This window comes from Sinocyclocheilus grahami, unplaced genomic scaffold, assembly GCF_001515645.1.
Source record: "Sinocyclocheilus grahami isolate Dianchi unplaced genomic scaffold, SAMN03320097.WGS_v1.1 scaffold419.1, whole genome shotgun sequence".
In the NCBI taxonomy this organism is placed as follows: domain Eukaryota; kingdom Metazoa; phylum Chordata; class Actinopteri; order Cypriniformes; family Cyprinidae; genus Sinocyclocheilus; species Sinocyclocheilus grahami.
Window position 1 is genome coordinate 2,260,243 of NW_015505598.1, and position 17,437 is coordinate 2,277,679.

Sequence of the window (17,437 nt, forward strand, 5' to 3'; positions counted from 1 at the left end):
CGTTGTGTTGCGACTTGTTTCCATTGTGTTGTGACTTGTTTCCATTGTGTTGTGGCCTGTTTCCGTTGTGTTGCGACTTGTTTCCATTGTGTTGTGACTTGTTTCCATTGTGTTGTGGCCTGTTTCCGTTGTGTTGCGACTTGTTTCCATTGTGTTGTGACTTGTTTCCATTGTGTTGTGGCCTGTTTCCGTTGTGTTGCGACTTGTTTCCATTGTGTTGTGACTTGTTTCCATTGTGTTGTGGCCTGTTTCCGTTGTGTTGCGACTTGTTTCCATTGTGTTGTGACTTGTTTCCATTGTGTTGTGGCCTGTTTCCGTTGTGTTGCGACTTGTTTCCATTGTGTTGTGACTTGTTTCCATTGTGTTGTGGCCTGTTTCCGTTGTGTTGCGACTTGTTTCCATTGTGTTGTGACTTGTTTCCATTGTGTTGTGGCCTGTTTCCGTTGTGTTGCGACTTGTTTCCATTGTGTTGTGACTTGTTTCCATTGTGTTGTGGCCTGTTTCCGTTGTGTTGCGACTTGTTTCCATTGTGTTGTGACTTGTTTCCATTGTGTTGTGGCCTGTTTCCGTTGTGTTGCGACTTGTTTCCATTGTGTTGTGACTTGTTTCCATTGTGTTGTGGCCTGTTTCCGTTGTGTTGCGACTTGTTTCCATTGTGTTGTGACTTGTTTCCATTGTGTTGTGGCCTGTTTCCGTTGTGTTGCGACTTGTTTCCATTGTGTTGTGACTTGTTTCCATTGTGTTGTGGCCTGTTTCCGTTGTGTTACGACTTGTTTCCGTTGTGTTGTGACTTGTTTCCGTTGTGTTGTGGCCTGTTTCCGTTATGTTACGACTTGTTTCCGTTGTGTTGTGACTTGTTTCCATTGTGCTGTGGCCTGTTTCCGTAGTGTTACGACTTGTTTCCGTTGTGTTGCAGCTTGTTTCTGTTGTGTTGCGGCTTGTTTCCATTTTGTTGCAACTTTTTTCCGTTGTGTTGTGCTAATTTTGTTGTGTTGCAGCTTGTTTCTGTTGTGTTGCAGCATGTTTCCATTGTGTTGCAGCTTCTGTTGTGGTGTTGTGCTAATTTTTTGTGTTGTGGCCTGTTTCCGTTGTGTTGCGACTTGTTTCCATTATGTTACGACTTGTTTCCGTTGTCTTGTGACTTGTTTCCATTGTGTTGTGGCCTGTTTCCGTTGTGTTGCGACTTGTTTACATTGTGTTGCGACTTGTTTATGTTGTGTTATGACTTGTTTCCGTTGTGTTGTGACTTGTTTCCGTTGTGTTGTGGCCTGTTTACGTTATGTTACGACTTGTTTCCGTTGTGTTGCGACTTGTTTCCATTGTGTTGTGGCCTGTTTCCGTTGTGTTGCGACTTGTTTCCATTGTGTTGTGGCCTGTTTCCGTTGTGTTGCGACTTGTTTCCATTGTGTTGTGGCCTGTTTCCGTTGTGTTGCGACTTGTTTCCATTGTGTTGTGGCCTGTTTCCGTTGTGTTGCGACTTGTTTCCATTGTGTTGTGGCCTGTTTCCGTTGTGTTGCGACTTGTTTCCATTGTGTTGTGGCCTGTTTCCGTTGTGTTGCGACTTGTTTCCATTGTGTTGTGGCCTGTTTCCGTTGTGTTGCGACTTGTTTCCATTGTGTTGTGGCCTGTTTCCGTTGTGTTGCGACTTGTTTCCATTGTGTTGTGGCCTGTTTCCGTTGTGTTGCGACTTGTTTCCATTGTGTTGTGGCCTGTTTCCGTTGTGTTGCGACTTGTTTCCATTGTGTTGTGGCCTGTTTCCGTTGTGTTGCGACTTGTTTCCATTGTGTTGTGGCCTGTTTCCGTTGTGTTGCGACTTGTTTCCATTGTGTTGTGGCCTGTTTCCGTTGTGTTGCGACTTGTTTCCATTGTGTTGTGGCCTGTTTCCGTTGTGTTGCGACTTGTTTCCATTGTGTTGTGGCCTGTTTCCGTTGTGTTGCGACTTGTTTCCATTGTGTTGTGGCCTGTTTCCGTTGTGTTGCGACTTGTTTCCATTGTGTTGTGGCCTGTTTCCGTTGTGTTGCGACTTGTTTCCATTGTGTTGTGGCCTGTTTCCGTTGTGTTGCGACTTGTTTCCATTGTGTTGTGGCCTGTTTCCGTTGTGTTGCGACTTGTTTCCATTGTGTTGTGGCCTGTTTCCGTTGTGTTGCGACTTGTTTCCATTGTGTTGTGGCCTGTTTCCGTTGTGTTGCGACTTGTTTCCATTGTGTTGTGGCCTGTTTCCGTTGTGTTGCGACTTGTTTCCATTGTGTTGTGGCCTGTTTCCGTTGTGTTGCGACTTGTTTCCATTGTGTTGTGGCCTGTTTCCGTTGTGTTGCGACTTGTTTCCATTGTGTTGTGGCCTGTTTCCGTTGTGTTGCGACTTGTTTCCATTGTGTTGTGGCCTGTTTCCGTTGTGTTGCGACTTGTTTCCATTGTGTTGTGGCCTGTTTCCGTTGTGTTGCGACTTGTTTCCATTGTGTTGTGGCCTGTTTCCGTTGTGTTGCGACTTGTTTCCATTGTGTTGTGGCCTGTTTCCGTTGTGTTGCGACTTGTTTCCATTGTGTTGTGGCCTGTTTCCGTTGTGTTGCGACTTGTTTCCATTGTGTTGTGGCCTGTTTCCGTTGTGTTGCGACTTGTTTCCATTGTGTTGTGGCCTGTTTCCGTTGTGTTGCGACTTGTTTCCATTGTGTTGTGGCCTGTTTCCGTTGTGTTGCGACTTGTTTCCATTGTGTTGTGGCCTGTTTCCGTTGTGTTGCGACTTGTTTCCATTGTGTTGTGGCCTGTTTCCGTTGTGTTGCGACTTGTTTCCATTGTGTTGTGGCCTGTTTCCGTTGTGTTGCGACTTGTTTCCATTGTGTTGTGGCCTGTTTCCGTTGTGTTGCGACTTGTTTCCATTGTGTTGTGGCCTGTTTCCGTTGTGTTGCGACTTGTTTCCATTGTGTTGTGGCCTGTTTCCGTTGTGTTGCGACTTGTTTCCATTGTGTTGTGGCCTGTTTCCGTTGTGTTGCGACTTGTTTCCATTGTGTTGTGGCCTGTTTCCGTTGTGTTGCGACTTGTTTCCATTGTGTTGTGGCCTGTTTCCGTTGTGTTGCGACTTGTTTCCATTGTGTTGTGGCCTGTTTCCGTTGTGTTGCGACTTGTTTCCATTGTGTTGTGGCCTGTTTCCGTTGTGTTGCGACTTGTTTCCATTGTGTTGTGGCCTGTTTCCGTTGTGTTGCGACTTGTTTCCATTGTGTTGTGGCCTGTTTCCGTTGTGTTGCGACTTGTTTCCATTGTGTTGTGGCCTGTTTCCGTTGTGTTGCGACTTGTTTCCATTGTGTTGTGCACTACTGGGCCACTATACATACCTGTAAAGAAAATAATGTCACAAAAATTTTTTTTTTTGAGTTTTCAATCAGACTATTACTAGAATAAACTATAGTGGCTGGATATGTTGTAGTTAATGTGGTGTATCAAAAAATAGTTTCTTCCTAGCAGATTTAGTGGGCAGACACTACATACATTCTCTGAAATGGTATTTCATTAGATATAAGATCACTGGATTTGTTTATATGTTTGGGAATGATTATGGAATGGAAATGATTAAGTAATGTTTTGTGGAAAAAGCTACTGAACACATACCTGCTTGAAAATGGAGTCTGTCTTCAGGCCTAACTGGATTCATAGAGAAAGCGAGAGAGTGTGTTTATATTCTCTGGAGCTTCTGTTTACATTGTCCGTGGAACAGTTTAAGACTAAGAAAAGACTATTTACCCTCAGGAGACACACTGAAATCCCCTAAAACTCTAAGGCCTCGTGTCCAAATAGATTTACACACATTATAACTGACACATGACCATCACTCTGTTTATAAAACATATCTATATGCAAGTTACTATACACTCATAGTCAAGCCACCTTTATTTGTATAGCCCTGAATACAATACAGATTGTCAAAGCAGCTAAACAGGAATTTGTATAATCACAGTTCCCTTTCTATACTTCACTCGTACTGCGTCTGCTAGACGCATATGGGAAAAAAGCCTTTTTCTCTCCAATTTGCTCGAAGACCCCCGCGTTTCAGCGGTGTGGTCCCCACCTCCGTGCAGAGCAAGGACGCCCATGTCCTGCGCTCAGAGGTGATGAATTTGCTGGCAAAAGGAGCCGTGGAAAGGGTTCCTCCAGCCCAGAGCGAGTCAGGCCTTTACAGCCGTTACTTCCTCGTCCCCAAAAGAGCTGGTGGCCTCCGGCCCATCCTCGATCTCAGACACCTGAATCGCGCCCTCATAAGGAGGTCGTTCAGGATGATTTCACTGAAACAGATCCTCGCGCAAATTCGCTCGAGAGACTGTTTCTTTTCCCTAGACCTGAAGGATGCATACTCGTCACAGGCCATTCTTGAGATTCGCCTTTGAGGGTGTGGCTTATCAATATACGGTCCTTCCCTTTGGGCTGTCCCTGGCCCCCCGCACCTTTACGAAGTGCATGGAGACAGATGGGAGACAGATGGGAGTCCGTATTGTCAATTACCTCGACGACTGGCTCATCCTGGCCCAGTCGGAGGCAGAACTGATATCTCTCAGAGCCCTCCTCCTCAGGCACCTGGAGTGCCTGGGACTCAGGGTCATTTTTGTGGGAACAATCTTCGACTCAGCTCAAATGAAAGTTGTAATCACGCCAGAACGAGCTCTGGCCATACGGAGGCTGGTGACCTCCTTCAAGATTGGTACCGCTCACCAGCTCAAAGCGTTTCAAAGTATTCAGCGCATACACCGGGCAAATTGAACCGGGGAGAGGACATGTTATCAAGGAGCAATGTCCCCTCAGGAGAGTAGACGCTCCATCCGCAAACGGTTCAGAAAATCTGGATTGGCCCAACCTCCTTCTTTATGCATTCCCCCCAATCACTCTGATCCCACAGGTAATCAGGTGAGTGAGGGAACAAAAACACAGGGTTCTCCTGGTAGCCCCCTGTGGATGAACCAGCTGTGGCTCTCAGAGCTGACTCAGCTGTGGCTATCAGAGCTGACTCAGCTGTGGCTATCAGAGCTGACTCAGCTGTGGCTATCAGAGCTGACTCAGCTACTGATTGCGGCCCCTTGGCCTGTTCCCCTGAGACGGGATCTCCTCTCTCAAGCGAACGGGACATTATGGCACCCTCGGCCTGACCTATGGGCCCTGCACCTCTGGCCGCTCAACGGGAGCCTTCGTGCCTCCCAGAGCGAGTCTTAAACACAATTTCGGAGGCTAGAGCTCTGTCTACGAGACGCCTCTATGCCTTAAAGCGGTCTTTTTTCTCCGCCTGGTGTTTAAACCGCGGCAAAGACCCTCTCACTTCCGAATTAGCAGAGGTGCTGTCTTTTCTACAAGATCTGCTGGATAAGGGTCGCTCCCCATCCACGCTCAAAGCCTATGTGGTGGCTATAGCGGCCTCTCATGTCCCTATTGAGGGCCAATCAGTGGGCAGGAATAGCGCGGTCATCCGCTTCCTGAGGGGTGCAAGGAGGCTCGTCCCCCTACTGTTCCTTCATGGGACCTGTCCACTGTGCTGAGGGCCCTGAAGGACCCCGCTTTCGAGCCGCTACAAGCCACCAACATTAGGTAGCTATTGCTAAAGACTGCTCTGCTCCTAGCACTAGCATCAGTAAAGCGAATAGGAGACCTGCAGGCGCTCTCAATTAATCCTGCCTGTCTGGAATTCGGGCCTAATGACTCTAAAGTCGTCCTGAAATCGAGGCACGGTTACGTACCTAAAGTGCTCTCCACTCCGTTCAAAGCACAGGTCATTACGCTCTCCACGCTTCCTCCAACCGAAGAGGACAGAGAGCTATCTCTGCTCTGCCCCGTCAGGGCGTTGAGAATCTATATTGAGCGTTCCGCTCCCTATAGGCGATCGGAACAACACTTTGTCAGCTTCGGTAACCACACCAAGGGGTTTCCGGTTACGAAGCAAAGACTCTCTAGATGGATAATAGACGCCATCTGGCTTGCATACTCTTCCTTGGGCCTCCAATGCCCCATTGGAGTACGGGCCCACTCGACTAGAGGCATCGCCTCGTCGTGGGCATGGTCCAGTGGTGTGTCCATTGTGGATATTTGTGAGGCGGCCGGCTGGGCCTCGCCGTCCACATTTGCGAGGTTTTATAACCTGGAAGTCCCGGCCTTACAGGGCAGGATCCTTTCCGCTTGAAATGGCACGCGCTGTGTAAACAGACATGACAGAGAGCCCTTGGCAGTGCCGTGCCCAAGTTCTCTGGTATTGTTCACCTGTTAGCTCTCGACCCCTGGGTGTCGAGGTTATGGGTATACTCTGGAACGATTAACCAGGCCAGGTGTGATCTAGAAAGCTCAGCCCGCTTTAGCCTTGGGTTATTGTCGACTTCTCTATAAGCATTGGTTGCTTATGGAAGTTATACCTTAGTCATTCACTAAGGTACATTAGCATGGCGTGAATATACTGTTCCCATACGCGTCTAGCAGACGCAGTACGAGTGAAGTATCGAAAGGGAACGTACTTGATTACTAACGTAACCTCGGTTCCCTGAGATACGGGAATGAGTACTGCATTGCTGGCCGTGCTATGTAGCAGCACGACTCAGTCGTCGCTTCAGTCGAAATAAACCTGAGAATCCTGTGGCGAGCGCCCGCTTATATAGCCAGATGCCCCGCCCACTCTGGCGGGCTTTGGCGGGCTTCGTCGCCATAGGCTCGTGCAGCTCCGCTGCCACGCCATTGGTTCGTTTTTAAAGCCCTGCACGAACCAATGGCCATGCAGTTTCACTGCGTGCATGAAATAGGCTTCAGTTCAGGAGAAAAAGGCTTTTTTCCCATATGCGTCTAGCAGACGCAGTACTCGTTCCCATATCTCAGGGAACCGAGGTTACGTTAGTAACCGAGTACGTTTTACTACAAATGCCATGGTTAAGCTATGGCTAGTGCAGCAAAACCATGGTTAATTTGTGGTCACCCAGGTTTAAAAATAGTATATATAGTATATATATATATATATATATATATATATATATATATATATATATATGGTTAATTTTCATAAGAAAGTTGAAACCAATAACATGAAGGAAAAAACCTTGGGAAAACCAGGCTCAGTCAGGGGCCTGTTCTCCTCTGGCCTAAATTAATGAATATGGTGTGATAATGATTGAGGTACATTACACCGGCATTTGGTGGCAGAAGAAGAGTTGTAAACTGTCCAGCAAAAAAATACCAAGGTATTACCACAGTACCATGTCAAAAATATTATTGTAATCAAAATATTATGGTAATCTTCTATAAATGTCTCAGAATATAATATTGTGTGAATATATGAATATAGTATTCATACCTCTGCACTAAATTTCCCCACTGCAATCAAAAAAAAAAAAAAAAACTTTTTTTTACAAAGGTAAAAGTTTTTTTTGCATTAGTATTTATTTTGTTATTGATTTTTAAAAGAAAGCATCAAATAGAACACATAGCACATTATTAAGGCCAATTCACACTGCCACAATAATATTCCAATAAACACAATTCTCAGGTCAGCGTGTTTACCATGTTAATGTTTTAAAGTTGTGTTATGTTGGGCCAGTGTGAATTTACCCCAATTATAAAATCACTAATGTCATCTTAAATATCCAACAGGTCAACATATAAAAAATGCTGGGTTAAATACAACCCAGCACTGGGTAAAATAAGGACAAACCCAGCTATTGGGTTGTTTTGACCCAGTGGTTGGGTTACTATCCAGAAGGTTGGGTTAAACATTTAAACCGCTGGGTCAAAACAACCCAGTTGCTGGGTTTGTCCATATTTCACCCAGCGTTGGGTTGTATTTAAGCTGTACATGAGCTAGTGGAAAATGTAGCAATAAAGAGTGGTGATATTAATTATCCTAATGAACTATAAATTATTAAATAAGTATTTTGTCTGTCAACACACTGTATGTAATCTTTAACTGAAAATTGTTTATATGTACTAGTCTTAGATCTTAGTGCAAGAAGTGGCGATAAACGAGATACCACATGGATGGCAGATTGTTGTTATGTTTGCGAGGAAAGTCTGTGCATTTATGGATGTTTTCCTGGGGTGTTAGGAGTCATTCTAGAGCAGTGCGCTGGCCCAGCAGAGCACAGTGGACTGCAGTTTCAGGACAGCTGCAGCTTTTGCTGAGGAAATGACTAACTGTCTTAAATTAGGGCTGTGCTTTCACGTCTGGGTCCATTTAGCTACTCCACTCAGTCTCAGTCTGTGTGTGTACATATATCATTTCTATTATGTACATGTTGGTATCCAACGGTATCTGAGAAGGAACTGTCATTTTCTTGACCAATAATAAATAAACATTTCTCAACTTGTGTCCACATTCCTTTACGAGTGACACATGTGTGTTTGCTCGGGGTGTTTTTGTTTGTCTGACCCTGTGTGCGCTCGTTCATATTCACATAACTCCGGGTTTCTGTACCCTTGTTGGAGGAAGTGGGTGTCTGGGGTGCCTCGGCCTTTACTTTTGCCAATACAGCCCATTCGCTTTCAAATGAAATGAAATGAAAATTCTGTCATCATTTCATCACCCTCAAGTTGTTCCAATCCTATATGAGTTTCTTTCTTCTACTCGACACAAAATAAGACATTTTGAAAATGTCAGTAACCAAACTTTTGACAGTAGCCATTTACTTCTATAATATATATATATATATACAAAAATACTATGGAAGTCAATGGCTACCATCAACTGTTTGGTTACCAGCATTCCAGTAAATGTTGACAGAATTTTCATTTTGGGTTGAATTATTCACTTAATATCTGCTAACACTTTATTTTGAGACAATCTACTGACTATTTGAAAGTACAACTCTACTTATTCTACTAACCCTAACCTAACAATCTACTAATACTCTAATGAAAGTTAGTTGACATATAGTTGTCTAAAGTGGACTATCGGAAAGTGTAACCTTTGTGTGTTTTATATAAATATTTTAGTTTAGTTATGTTATACTATCACATCAATATTTTAGATCCCTCTAACCCCACGCAAATCCTAAAGAAAACCACTCAATAATATAAAACATCTAACAGGCCGGTACATTTATTGTCACAATGATTTTTGTGACATTATTATACAGATATGTTTGAGCACCTCTCTATTTCTTAACATTATAAAAGATGTAACATGCAGAAAAACTCGCATTTTTATTTGCATTGCATTAATGGTTAAAGGAAAATGTGCTTATTTGTCAGAAAAATGTTATAATGGAATAAATGACTGTAACATTAAATGAATGAATCCACAAATAGATAATTCTAGAACACATTCCAAGAAACCCACACATACTTGACATGCTCAACTATGGACATGTTAGCAAAATGACACAAGCATACATACACTGACACAAATGTTTGTGTGGACAGTTCAAAGGACAGCTTGGCATTACCGGACTGGGAATAGAAAGGAATGTGGCGTCCTGTGAGAGTGGGCCCAAGAACGGAGGAGAAAGTGTCACAGCAGTAACAATATGCATCCAAACATACTGCAGTTCAGTAAGACTAATAGAAACAGAAGAAATGTTACATATGTTACCTTAGTAGCTGATACTATGGGAGGCACATACTGCAAGAAACAGCAGCATTTAAAGATTTATGCACTCTGAAAATGCTTTGCAGAATGTAAACATCTCTATTGGTATGATTTGCCCAAAATAACAAGTGGCTCTTTCCATCTCTTGCACTATAGTTGTCCAGTCCGGTTCCGTTCACACAGTAGGAGTTCAGTGAAAGTATAGCTGTGAGTCCTGAAAATTAGTTTGGTTTATACAATTTGTTTGTCACCCATATGGCAAAAAAATAAAAAAAAATAAAAATTATGTCCAAAATATATCTGAAATATAAATATATGTTGCAAACCGTGAAGCTCAATGAAATATGTTTTTGAAATGGGACATATATTTAGTTTCAGCCTTCATATACCAAAATACATTTCTAAATGTATTTCTGGAGCAAGAAAATGCATTTTCTTGGACTGTCAAAATATATATATTTTAAATGCTTTTGAAAAATATATTTATATATTTAAAATATATTTTAAAAAATATACCAAAAATGTCCAAAATATATTAGAATAAAATATATGTATATACATTTTTTTGTTATGCTTTTTTTTCAATTTTTTTAAACCTACCGTAAATAACTGAACTGTGTGTGCACATAACTATATTAAGGACCCAAATACTGGACTGGCAACTGTATTCTGCTGCTGTGTGAATGTGGTGTAGGTCTCATAAAATGCAAAGTTTTGAGATTTCTAAGTGTTGGTTTGTTAGTGTGGTTTGCTACTTGTGCTGCTATTAGCTGGTGAGTGCTGGAGGCAGGCCGTGAGTAATGGGGTGATGGAGTTCAGGGTTAAATCTGAAGGGCTGGGGTAATACAGTTCAGAAATGAGGGAATTTCCTGACCCATGTCATGACACTCTCTCTGCCCCTTCCTTCGAACTTCCTCAAAGTAGTTTCATGCTACTGTGGGAATGGGCTTTTATGAGAGTCTAATAAACATTCTCACAAAATGTGAACTATATACAGCCTTAAAAATGAAGCCTCCAAAGAACCAGAATCTAAAATCATATTAAGATATCTTTAAAATGTCATGATCCTGTCATGTGATCTTTGCACAGGTATATTTGTATCAATAGCCAACAATACATTTTTCTTTTTCTTAATCATTAGGATATTAAGTAAAGATCATGTTCCATGAAGATATTTTGCAAATTTCCTACTGTAAATATATTAAAATTTAACTTTTGATTAGTAATATGCATCGCTAAAGACATCATTTGAACATCTTTAAAGATGATTTTCTCAATATTTAGATTTTTTTGCACCCTCAGATTCCAGATTTTCAAATAGTTGTATCTCAGCCAAATATTGTCCGATCCTAACAAACCATACATCAATGGAAAGCTATGTATGTATACATCTCATAAAAAAAAGCCTGGTTTTGTGGTCCAGGGTCACAAATGGGACAACGTTTTGTCAGGTTGATAATTGTACATATTCTGGCAGTTCTGAAATTAAATGTCAGATGACTTGTGCTACCACTTACACTAAAAAATAGTGTAGTAGCCATGTTTGTTACAGCAGCATCTCAGAGATCTCAAATCGATTAATTAGCAGAAGTGATTGCTCCTCCACCTGTGTGTGATGACATTAATGACCTATACTACTCTATATCAGTGGTTCCCAACCCTGGTCCTGGAGGCACCCCAACACTGCACATTTTGCATGTCTCCTTTCTCTGCCGCACCAGTTGCAGGTCTTGATGTCTCTACTAATGAGCTGATTACCTGAATCAGGTGTGTTTGATTAAGGAGACATGCAAAACGTGCAGTGTTGGGGTGCTTCCAGGACCAGGGTTGGGAACCACTGCTCTATATAACTGTTAAACCAATGCAGTTCAAATGACAGAGTTGAGACCATGTTACGAGGATTTCAGGAAACAGTCATGACTGGTTGGTTAATTTCTCCAATGATGTATCATACTTCAACGAGTTGTGTTGTTCAACATTGTTGTATGGAAAACGCACCCCAGATTGTGAAAATGGATGACATGATCTGATTTTTACTTAAAAAAATATACTGCCCCTTTAAATAACTGGTTGACATAGCTTCCCCAATACTGATCTAGACACTAAGGTTTCAGGCAGCTTGAAAGCTAAGTGACATCAAGAGGCAGTAAGAGTCCTGGGCAGGAAGGGAGGGAGGGTAGTGTGAATGGAAGAGCTTTCCAAAAATTAAATTGGTCTTTTTTTTTTTTTTTTTTGAAGAGGCAGTAAGAGTCCTGGGCAGGAAGGGAGGGAGGGTAGTGTGAATGGAAGAGCTTTCCAAAAATTAAATTGGTTTTTTTTTTTTTTTTTTTTTGAAAATCCCTCATTGAGTTCCTGACGATGAGTCAGCCTTGACCATGCCTCCAAATACAAGCCAGACACACACACACTGACTCACACCAAGTCCAGTCTGAAACGCTCTCATCAATACCATACACACAGACTGACCCAAATACACATTGACACAATGTACCAATTTATACAATTGTCTACAGACTAAAAATAGCTTCCAATGTGTCATCAAGCCTCCTTTGTAATATATATATATATGTGTGTGTGTGTGTGTGATCTCAAGTACATATTAATCTCAAAAACATTCCTCCCTCTTAACTCCTTTGATGTGAAAACTGTGATTTCCTCTTTCAAAGATCAAAAGATATATGACTTTGAACCTTAATATATGAATCCTTAAGATCTTCTATGACCAACACAGTATAGTTGTGTGAGTGAGGCAGGCTAATTCTTTAATAGACAATAATGGCATAAATACTGTTGTTTATTATTATGAGTTTATGGTCATCCAGTGAACAAGTGTGTGCGTGTGGTCTTGTTTTTTTTCTTCTTCCCATTTTATATCGCCTTCTCTATTCCTCTTCTTTGTTCTTCCCCTATCAAACGGAGTTATGTAGAGGTGACAAAGGGTTAGGGAGCATCTTCAAAGTGGCATTATGTTTTGAAAAGAGAAAAAGACAGGCACATAGACAGATAGGGGTAATAAAAAAAGACATGCTTTGCTCTGCTGAATAGGTTTGTGATAGTTATCTTCCAGGTGTGAAACGAAGGAGAAAAGGGAAGAAGATCCCTCCAGAAAAATAGCAGGTTTGTAGGTCTAACTAGATATGATGTTCGGTACATGTTAGATATGATGTTTGTTTATCTTTATTATAGTTATTCAATTTTATATTTTGCTAATGGTGTCATGCTTCTATCACTGTACAGATGGATGTAGCTTGCAGTAGTTCTGCATAGAAAGGTTTACTATGGTTTACGCACACAATCTACCATGTTTATCTTCACGCTAGAGCATTTAAAAGCAGCCTTCAAGTAAGAAATGTCTTCTTATCAGAGCTATATGTTATTCAGTCCAGAGCAGTGAGTGATTTTCTGTTTTTATTTTATTGTTGTCTCATATTAAAGGGGTCATATGATGTTGCTAAAAGAACATTATTTTGTGTATTTGGTGTAATGAAATGTGTTTATGCGGTTTAAGGTTCAAAAAACACGTTATTTTCCACATACTGTACACTATTGTTTTGACATTGTCGATTTTTACAAAGCTCATCGGTTTAAGTACTTTAATGTAGATACATAAGCTTTTTGTTCTGAAATTTGGTCATTGTCCTCTATGCACACATTACACAACTTCTCATTAACAAGCTTGACATATTCTGAGACGTCGGGATGGGCAAGAGTACTTCCGAAGTGACAACAGTGATTAACTATGAAAACAATAATTGCATGACTTCTCATTTTTAATTGTGCAATTGGTTACCGTGGCATTTTTGGGTGGTGCCTTGTGGTTTGATTTGTTAGATCAGCAACTGAAGACGAATTCTGTACAAAGCGCTCCCTCAATGATACAGAACACTGTACAGTTTGTGTTTACAATCTCGATCAAGTTGCTGGTCTTGGGGCTCCCGGCTCCCGGCTCCCCCGACAGCCCAGACAACTGTCTCTTAATATTATTTCCATCAGAAAATATAAAAATCTGCTTTTATATATTGTTTGAAATGAGTAATTTTGACATTACATTTTGTTTTAGAGTTAAAATGCTGTTTTACTGCCATGTTAAAAAAATTACAAGATTCAAGTTTTAGTAATATGAGATTAAAGTTGTAATATTATGAGAATAAAGTTGTAGATAAGACTAATCATTTTACTATTTTGAGAATAAAGTATATTGTGTGAATAAAGTTCATTAATGTGAAAATCTCAAAATACCATGACCTTATTCTCAAAATATAACAACTTTAATCTCATATTGGTATGACTTTATTCTCGTAATTTCAACTTTATTCTCAAAATATTAATGACTTTTTTTTTTAAGTAGCAGTAGAGTACACAAAGTACTCACTGATTGAGTGTATGGGATTTTCTTTAGATGTATTTACAATGCATATTGTTCCAAAGCAGCATTAAGATAGTATAACAATGGTACGTCAAAAGAAAAGTCTCAGGAAGGAAAAGTAGGCCTTTTGGCCTGAGAAACTGGGATAGAATCCAGCATCTGCAACCCTACGTGGGACATATGCTTGGATAATGGATCCTTCAAGAGAGTAAGTCAAAGGTGACAACATAAAACTCCCTATTGAATTTTATGTGGATGAGAAACAGACTTCAGGAGGAACTGAGACAAGTGAATTTAGACCAAGGCTGAAGGTTTGGTTCGAAAGTTGGTAAGGATATACTGGACAAAAATGTTCAATTTTAAGATTAAGAGTCACATGCAGGACCTTGACCATATTTAAAATGAATTGTAGTGTAGGAAAGTAGAGTATTTAATTACAGAAGCTTAAGGGATTTCAGCATATATTTAAAAAAAATATATATATATAAACTGTAAAAGCTTACTGTTGAACTGTTTACAACATGTAAACCATTTCCCACCAGAAATGTGTTTGTCTAAGAAGCTGTGTGTTTCTGCGTTGCAGTAGTGTTGTTGCAGTATATCAGTTTTTCTGTGGTGGGCTTGTGAAATGAGGACATACTCCCTTTCCTTTCCAGTGAAGTGTCTTCACCACTGTGCTTTTCATTATCCTCCGTGGCCTGTGATTTAGAATGATGGAACTGTGGGTGTCACATTTTTTATCATTAAAAACAAAGAAAGACAAACAATCACTTTTTAGCATGACAAGCACATGTTCACTTTGTAAAACCCAAACAGTGCAAATGTGTTTAGCAGTAAAACATCATTTTTTTCATCTTTTAGGTTAGTTTTTACAAGAGCTTGATTAGTTAAACAGTAGGGTGGATTTAAGGACACATGAGAACTTACTTATTTTGAACTGTCCTTTTTGATGTGAACACTTGATGTGATCACAAACAGATTTATGTTCCTGTGCTGTATTTAAAAGGGTGTACAGTATGAGTGAATTTTACCCAATACAAATAGTGCTTGTTGGACTTGATTGACCAACTATCAACAAAATGAACCTATCTGAAGAGAAGAGGGGTTAACACATTACATAGATAAAACACCTGCTTTGGCTTCAGTCTGACCTCATCAAAGAGCTATAGACACCGCTGGAACACGCCATCTGTGGATGTGTGAGTGTTTCTGATGACAGACCTCATGTTTGTTATACAAGCAGAAACATGGAGTGTTACCACTTCACATGTCAGTTGAGGAGAATTCACAGTGTATTTAAACTCTCCTGAAGCTGTCGACTCCAGTGCAGCTGTTGAATGAAGCTCGTTTGAGAACACAGAATGTTGCGGCTTTATCTGCCCACTGGGGCTCTTATATTAGCACCCTGAAAGATTTACATGACATTTAACAACCACGCCACTCTAGTTCATCATCAGCGGGACTGGAAGAAAGCACATGCACTTCCGTAATGTGACTCATTTCTAAGGATTATGGTATAATTGACAGAAAATGTAAGGTCAAATTTGTTTGTGAAGCTCTGTCGGGCCCTGCCAGCACATTCTGTGCCTTGGCAAAGACAGAAACTAACGGTTTGGTTAATGCGTGCTTGTTAAAAACCTCAAGGGGTGGCAATGAAACAATACTGATGGTGTTTGGAGAGAAGCATTTGTGTGAGGATGCTTCAGAGCCAGAGTTTGATGACAAGAGTTTGCAAAAATGTTAGAATGTTTATGAACAAAACAGTGTAGTAGGTGATCGAAGCTTTTACCCATTGCAGTCTGCATACAACTTATGTAAAGGCTAGCATGAATGTTGTGGTGTGAGGCTCGTCAGCGTGTGTATTTGTGAACTTTTCCATAGAGTCATAACTACAAGTTTTAAGAGCGGGTCTGGACATGCATCAGTCGTTTCCAAAGCCTGAGCAACCACATGTCAGTAATTCCCAGAGGGAAGTGGAGAAAGGACGAAGTAAAAAGGAAACGACAAACAAAAGAAAACAGAGAAGGACCATAGAGTTAGCATTAAAGGGGTCATGCCATGGATTTTTCTTATTACCTTTAACATGTTCCTTGTGGGTCAATTATAATGTTAATAAAGTTTTTTTTTTGCACACACACACACACACACACACAAACAGATATACTGTATATGAGATACATTTTCAACTTGACAGGGTGCTTTGGAAACACTGGAATTATTGGGGTTTAGCTCTGAAACTATTCAGGGTTTGAAACTATTGTTTGCCCCAATGCATGCTACTTCCACATTCTCGTGGAAGTCTATGGGAGTGATGCAATTCTCTTTTTCCTTTTAAGTCCTTTTAAAGGTGCAGTAGGAGATCTTGGAAAATGCTGACTTGACCCTGAAGCGAACGTCCCACCCTCCCTGCAATCACCATCCAAAGCCACGCCCCCTGAACGCATATACGCTGACAGACCACAATACCAGATACAACATTACAATAGGCTACATCAGCGGTTCCCAATTCCAGTCCTCGCACCCTCCTGCTCTGCACATTTCATATGTATCTCTTATCATGTGCGACGTTTGTTCTATTCGACCGTAAGTGCCCTGAAGTGTACATCACCGGATATTCCGCGATGATTCCAGTTTGAAGCGAGCTTATATGTTCCATACAAAGGGCATTAAAATGTGCGAGACATGAATTTAAATAGTATTTATTTACAGAGGTATATTATGTTACACTTCACACTTCTCTAGTAAGTTTCGTCTGTTCAAAAATGAATATGAACTTGTTTTCTTTGCATTATTTGAGGTCTGAAAATGCTGCAACTTTTTTTGTTATTTTGACCAGTTGTCATTTTCTGCAAATAAATGTTTTAAATGACAATATGTTTATTTTGAATTTGGGGAAATGTTGTCAGTAGTTTATAGAATGAAATAAAACAATGTTTATTTTACTCAAACACATACCTATAAATAGTAAAACCAGAGAAACCTATACATTTGGCAGTGGTCTCTTAAATGTTTCCAGAGCTGTATGTCAAAAGATCAAGGAAAATTTGATATGCCATGACCCGCTAAAACATGTATTATATATGAACATATAATAACATACAATATAATATAATAATATATGTATGTGATAACATACATATATTATAAAACATATATTAGATATTAAAAATGCTGATATGAAGATATACCCTTTTCCTATAATTATATTTTTAATATGAATATTTTTATACACTAATAAATTATATGTATATATATGTTTTTTTTTCAAGTACAGTTGTTTGTAAAGCACAATTTGCTGTAGAAAAGGAGCTGTAACTCCATTACTCCACCTACAGTAGGCCTACTTGTATTTAACACTAATATATACAGCTTATGTAGACTTCTAAACTGATTGAAACTGCTTTGTAAAGGCTAAATGTGGGAATGTTATATAACAAAATGTGTTCATGTGTTTCAAACATTCCCCTTTCTCCTAGTTAACGTTTGGACAGGATTCTTTACTGTACTACAGTATTTCATGTAGTACAGTACATTATTTCACA